General features: G+C 45.5%; 1 pseudogene across 1 annotated transcript in view; it reads right to left on the reverse strand.

Annotated features, from left to right (window-relative positions):
• Positions 1 to 6,564, reverse strand: part of LOC146352896 (protein CFDP2 pseudogene) — a 1,048,348-nt pseudogene that overhangs the window by 528,389 nt on the left and 513,395 nt on the right. The window lies entirely within an intron of this gene.

The following is a 6,564-nucleotide window of genomic DNA, read 5'->3' on the forward strand; positions in this document are numbered from 1 at the left end:
AGATTCTCAGATTTCTAGATTGTTATAGCACTAAGAAAAAAAGCTCCAGCTCTTCCTTTAAAAAACAAAACATTATATATCCCTTTGGCCCCACAAAGGGCCTCCAAATATTTACAGCTAAATGCAGACAACCCCGCTGGGCTGGGGGCAAGGTTAAAGCCCCCCTCCCACATATACACACACAGCGTTCCCACTCACTGTCTGACAGACAGCCCTTCTCCCCTGCTCACTCTTAACACCCCCCCCACACACACACACACACCGCCCTTACTTCCCTTCCAGATGGGAGAGGAGGAATCAAGACCTTACATCTCCCCTCCTTGGACAGGGAAAGCTTTCCTCTCCCTGTTAGGAAAGGAGAGGTGAGTGCTCTAGTCTGCCAAACTCTGTGGTTTCTCTCTGAAGGTTTTCATTGCTGGAAACAAAAGATTTTGGCAGGCTAAAGCAACCAGCTCTCTTCTCCTTGAGAAACCATGGAATACAGTCAGCTAGAGTGGCAAAAGATGCTCGAGCCCTCTATACTCTGTGGTCAACTTCTCAAGAACGGTATTCTTCAGAGAAAAACCAGAGTTTGACAGGCTAGAGTAACAAACAGTCATTTTTAGGGCCCCAAAGGAAAAAAGGTACAGAAGGATAGAGAGTCTGTGGTGGGGGTGGCTAGGGCACCTGAGGGCACAGTTGAGACCCCCTAAGGGCCACAGCTTGCCCACCCTTGGTTTAAACCAACCTCCAGCTTGAAAGACAAGATATCGAGTGGGTGGTGGCGATCCAGTTGAAGGCACATTTGGAAGAAGCCCATTATCTAAATCCAATCGGGCTTCAGGCCTGGGCATGGGACAAAAACGGCCTTGGTCGCCTTGGTGGATGATAAGAGGAGGGCTCTGGATAGGGGCGAATGCTCCTTCCTTGTTCTCCTCGACCTCTCAGCGGCTTTTGATACCGTTGACCACGGTATCCTCCTGGACCGCCTTGAGGGGTTGGGCATTGGAGACACCGTATTGCGATGGTTCCGGTCCTTCCTCTCCGGCAGGTACCAGAGGGTAGCACTGGGAGAGGAGGTTTCGGACCTGTGGCCGCTCACTTGTGGGGTGCCACAGGGTTCCATCCTCTCCCCGATGCTATTTAACATCTATGTGAAGCCGCTGGGGGCTATCATCAGGAGGTTTGGGGTGCAGTGTCATCAATATGTGGATGACACGCAGCTCTACTTCTTATTCAAATCTTCACCAGGGTTGGCTGTGGAATCCCTATCTAAATGTCTGGAGATGGTGAGTGGCTGGATGGGGAGGAATAAGCTGAAGCTGAACCTTGACAAGACCGAGGTACTCTTGGTGGGAGACAAGGGTAGGTTGGGGGATGTTGACCTGGTGTTGAGTGGGGTACAGCTACCCTTGAGAGACCGGGTCCGCAGCTTGGGGGTCATTTTAGACTCCCAGCTGTCCATGGAGGCTCAGGTGTCAGCTGTGAGCCGGACAGCACTGTACCAACTCCATATGATACAGCGGCTGCACCCCTAACTTCCCTGCCATCTGCTCCCATCGGTAGTATATGCCCTGGTCTCCTCTCGTCTAGACTACTGTAATGCGCTTTACATGGGGTTACCCTTGAAGATGGTTCGGAAGCTGCAGCTCGTGCGGAACATGGTGGCTCACCTGACTAAAGGCAGCCGCTGGCATGATCATATCACCCCTGTGCTGAAGGAGTTGCACTGGTTACCAGTTGTTTTCCAAGCCAAATTCAAGGTGTTGGGTTTGACCTTTAAAACCTCTATGGTTCTGGCCCAGCCTATCTCAAGGAGCACCTCCAGCAACACTAAACAGGCTGCTTAACAAGATCAACCTCGGATGGCCTTCTCTCTGTCCCATCAGCCAGGACAGTTAGGCTGGTGAGAACAAGAGAGAGAGCCTTTTCTGTGGTGGCCCCCACTCTGTGGAACTCCCTCCCTAGGGAACTCCGCCATGCCCCCTCTTTACTGAACTTCCACCATGCATTGAAAACTTGGTTGTTCTGGCAGGCATTTGGTTTGGGTTAGGGTATTTTTAAACAATGTTTTAATGCATAATGTTACTGTTTTAAATTGTATTGTTGTACATCGCCCAGAGTGGCCAGGTGACCGGCCAGATGGGTGATTAAGAAATTTAATTAAAAAAAAAAAGATAGTGGAGCTACGGATCTGATGGGTGAAGTCTGATAAACTATTGTCCAGTGCACACTTTCACTTTTCAAAGTAGAAATTGTTTATGGCAAAAAAATACAGTTTGAAGCCATACCCTTTTCCTTTTTTTCAAAAGCAGAATCAATAGTCTGTTCGATACCAAAACAAAAAAAGGCAAGGTATTTTTCTTAATAATTCTGTATTAGTTTTTAGTTTCATATTATAAAAGAACAATATATGAAGAAATCAACAGTATCTGCTAGTCCGTGTCTTTGTACTGATTTAACATGAATAAACATTCTCAAATCCTGGGCATTGTTGCATGAATTTCCATTTCTTTTTCTTAAGAGTCTTTTTCCCTACCAACTCTTCCTCCCCTCCCCCTCCAGTAGCCCCCACCACCTGAATGTTCCCACTTCAGGACCAACTCAGGGAAAAAAACAACAGACAGACAAAATAATATGCAAAGGAAAGCAAAACCTGTATGTGTCCAACACATTTTGTATGTACCCAACAGCTGGGGGGGGCAGTGTCTCTCCCATGGCTGTATGCCACTCCACTGGAAACCAATTTGGGCCTGGTGCTTTACCTGTTTGTATCGAGCCCATCACTTGGTGAACTCCCTCTAAAGATATTTGTGCCTGCAGAAGTTCCTGTTCAGCCTGAGTCAGGGTGGGGAGGTTAAGGGAGTTCAGGAAGCAACCTGGATCTGTTGTAGTACTTGCCCCTTCTTTTGTGTATAGGTTTTGGTAATACTCATAGAATGTATCACTGATTTTTTTCTGGATCCATGGTATGAGAACCATCAGGATATTTGAGATTGCACTCCGTGAAGTGTTTAGTTTTAGTTTGTAGGCTAGAAGCTTTCCTACCTTGTCTCCTGTTTCCTCAAAATGCTTGCTTAGTGCATTGTATTAAAAACCGTGCTTTTAGGGCACAGAGCTTGTTAACTTCAAACTTGAACTTGGGTTCTCTGCATCGTATATAGTAAAGAGGGAGTGGGTGATGCACTATAAGAATCTGTGAGAGTTTCCAACTCCATCTCAAGCTCTTTAAGTTGCTGTTCCTTAGCCCTTTTAGTTTAGGATGCGAATGCAATAATTCTGCCCCTAATATAGGCCTTGTATGTATATCAGAGAGTTACTTGAGATGAGACTGATCCCTGATTTAACTTAAAACATTCCAACATTTCCTCTTTCACCTCTTGTATGATTGGGTCATGGAGTAGAAATATATTTAACCTCCATGAGCAGTTGAGGGGAGGGGACCGTTTAAGCTACAGTGACAATTTGTTACTAGCGCATGATCTGAGATAATGATACTATCTATTTTTACCTCCCTTACTAACGGAGCCATTGTACCAACAAAAAATAATCTAACGTGGAAAAATGATGATGTGCTCCTGAAAAAAAGGTATATTCCCTGTCTGAGGGGTGGATCAACTCCAAAGGTTGATTAGTTTTGAAACATGCATATAATCCAATAAAGCTGCACTCATGCCTGTGTGTGGTTTAGTTGGCAGAAGGATATTTCTATCCAATAAAGGGTCTAGAATTAATTAAAATCCACACCCCACAGAATATTTGGGGGGGGACACACACACATAGCAACTACATTATTAACACACTCCCTCAACGTCTGTACTGAATCAACTTATGAACCATATAAATTTGCCAGAATTAAGGACTGCCCCTCTATATTTGCATCTAGGAATAAATATTGGCCCATTAGGTCTGCTACAATTTGATTGATTTGTATGTTCATGTTTCTTTGGATCAGTATTGCCACCCCCCCCGCCCTTTTTGAGGAGCCAGCTGCATACACTTCCCCCACCCACATGGACCAGAGCTTATGTGCATCTGAGGGGAGTCGGTGGGTTTCCTGCAGAAACACTGTGTTTGCATGGAGCTTCCTTACCCCTAACAACACCTGTTTACGTATATGAGGGGAACCCAGACCTCTAACGTTCCATGTTGTCACTTTAAGCATTTGAGATGTGTAAGGGTGTGAAAATCAGACAGAATAACTTGCTTGTTGCACTGGAGCTAGGTGACAGCCAGTCCCCTCCAGGGTTGAAGTCAGAGAGGCCTTGAAGCCAATGTAAATAATTTCCTATGACCAGGAAGGGGCAACGCTGATCCAAATATAGGGCCCACAGATGGGAGGTGAAACCCCAGGACAGATGTTTCATTGCCTTCATGACTGCATGTTGAGAGTGGCTTTCTTCAGGGAGCCACTTGGCTCCATGAAAGAAAATGTAGATAGGGTAACACCTACATAACAGTAAAAGAAAATTTTCAACAAACCCCCTACGACTTAACAAGGCAAAACACAAAATTCCCAAGTACAAATATAGCAATGGAACCAGTTCCATGATGTACTCTTCCCCCCTCCCCTTCTAAGAACAGTAACTTCCTGGCTTTCCACGTGCAAAAAAGAAGTCCCTCCCCCTCCCCCAGCCATATTGCCGAGTTCAAATGTCTCTGCTCTATAAACCTCCTGCTGATCACGGAAACCCCATGTTTAACAAGCTGCCTAACTCCCTCATATATAATTTAACAGATACACCCAGGCCATGGAAAGAATACACACACACACACACACACACACACACGTATATATATACGTATGTAACTCCCCTGGCATGGATTTTTCCATACTGTCCTGGGATAAGTCACCATGGTCAGGTGAAGGGAGGATAAGTGCCCCCCCCCCCAGTTCAATAGACTATTGGTTGCTAAGGGAAAAGGGGAAAAAAACAGTAGAAAATTTCTCATTTGCTGTTCCTATTTACCCTTAATTATGTGGCTGGGTATTGCTCTCAGAGTCTTGCTCTGGGAGATTCCCAGAGTACTCAACAAGAGGTGCTGTATGACCATGTTCCCTGTCCTCAAAGTCATGAAAGATATTGAATATATGTCTTAATCATTCCTTTCCCCTTCTCTTTTTTTCTCTCTTCTTTCCTTTTTCCCTGCCTTTCCCTCCCTTCCCCCCCCATCTCCTTCCTTCCTTCTCTTCTTCATCTTCTCCTTTCCTCTTTCCTTCTCCCTTTCTGGTTAGTATTGCTGTTTCTTCTCCTTCCTCATTGTTCTACTGGGTAGGGGCGCTGCGAGTCCAGATTTAAAATACAGTCCTCTGCTTCTGTCGAAGAACAAAATGTGTGTATCCTCTCCCTTTGCCAGATAAAAAGTCTAGGTATTTAAAGTTTGCATAGATATCAAGAAAATGTAATGTGTGTGGTGTGTGTTGTCATCAGTCTGCTAGCGAATGACACAGCTCCACTTCTCCTTTTCATCTGAGGGAGCTGTGGCAATGGATGTGGTTAACTGGTCCAGTCAAGACAGATACCTTGCTGGTGGGTGGTTCCTCTGTCCAGATGGGGAAAATTCGACTGGCTCTGGATGGGGTCACATTCCGCCTGAAGGAGCAGGTGCATAGCTTGAGGGTGCTCTATTCCCATCATTATCGTTGGCTGTTCAGGTGGCCTCCATGGCATGGAGTGCCTTCTACCAGCTTTGTCTGGTGGCCAGTTGTAACCCTATCTGGCATAAGTGGACTATGCTCTGGTAACCTCTAGGTTAGATTACTACAGTGAGTTGTATGTTGGGCTGCCTTTGAAGACGGTTCAGAAACTGCAGCTAGCGCAGAATTCTGTGGCTGGGTTGCTGGTTGGGCAATGTTGCTGACTAGGCAATATAACCATGTAAGTCCGGTCCTGGCTCACCTGCACTGGTTGCCGATTTGGTTCTGGGCCAAATTCAAAGTGTTGGTTTTAACTTACACAACTCTCGATGGCTCAGGACCCCAATATCGCAAGGGCTGCCTCTCCCTGTCGGAACCCATCCTGTCCCTCGGGTCAGCTTCAGAGGCCCTTTTTTGTCCCCCCCCCCCAAGAGAGGCTCCGGGTGTTGGTGGCAGTGCAGGAATGAGCCTTTTATTAGTCATGGCTCAATTGTTGTGGGCTGCTTTTGTGGAGTTCATTTTAGGCTGTGAAAGAGGGAAGATTCTGTATATTTGTGGATGAACTCTCTTCATATGGTATTGTTTTTAGATATTGTCGTGTTATTTGTATGACTGTGCCAATTATGGTTTATATTGATTTTGAGGGTGTTTTTGTTTTATTAATTATGGATTTAAGTACTGTGTAAATTGCTTCAAGACTGCTTTTTGTAGTGGGAAGCAACACATACATAATTATGTCAGGGTCCTTGGTGCAAAAGAAAATCAAGATTCTGCACTAAGGTTACTGAATTCTGCAGCTGGTCAACTGAAGCAATCTTGCATGGTTTTTGTTAATGGGCATAATTTACCCTACAGTTTCTGTGATTTCACATTCATTTATGCATTCTGCTTGTTCATGGGGAGAAGCAAGCAGCTATCTAGAGCACTGAAGCCCCACTCTACTCTCT

The sequence above is a fragment of the Heloderma suspectum genome, chromosome 2 (genome assembly GCF_057233095.1).
Source record: "Heloderma suspectum isolate Gila_16-S chromosome 2, 16-S_ref, whole genome shotgun sequence".
In the NCBI taxonomy this organism is placed as follows: domain Eukaryota; kingdom Metazoa; phylum Chordata; class Lepidosauria; order Squamata; family Helodermatidae; genus Heloderma; species Heloderma suspectum.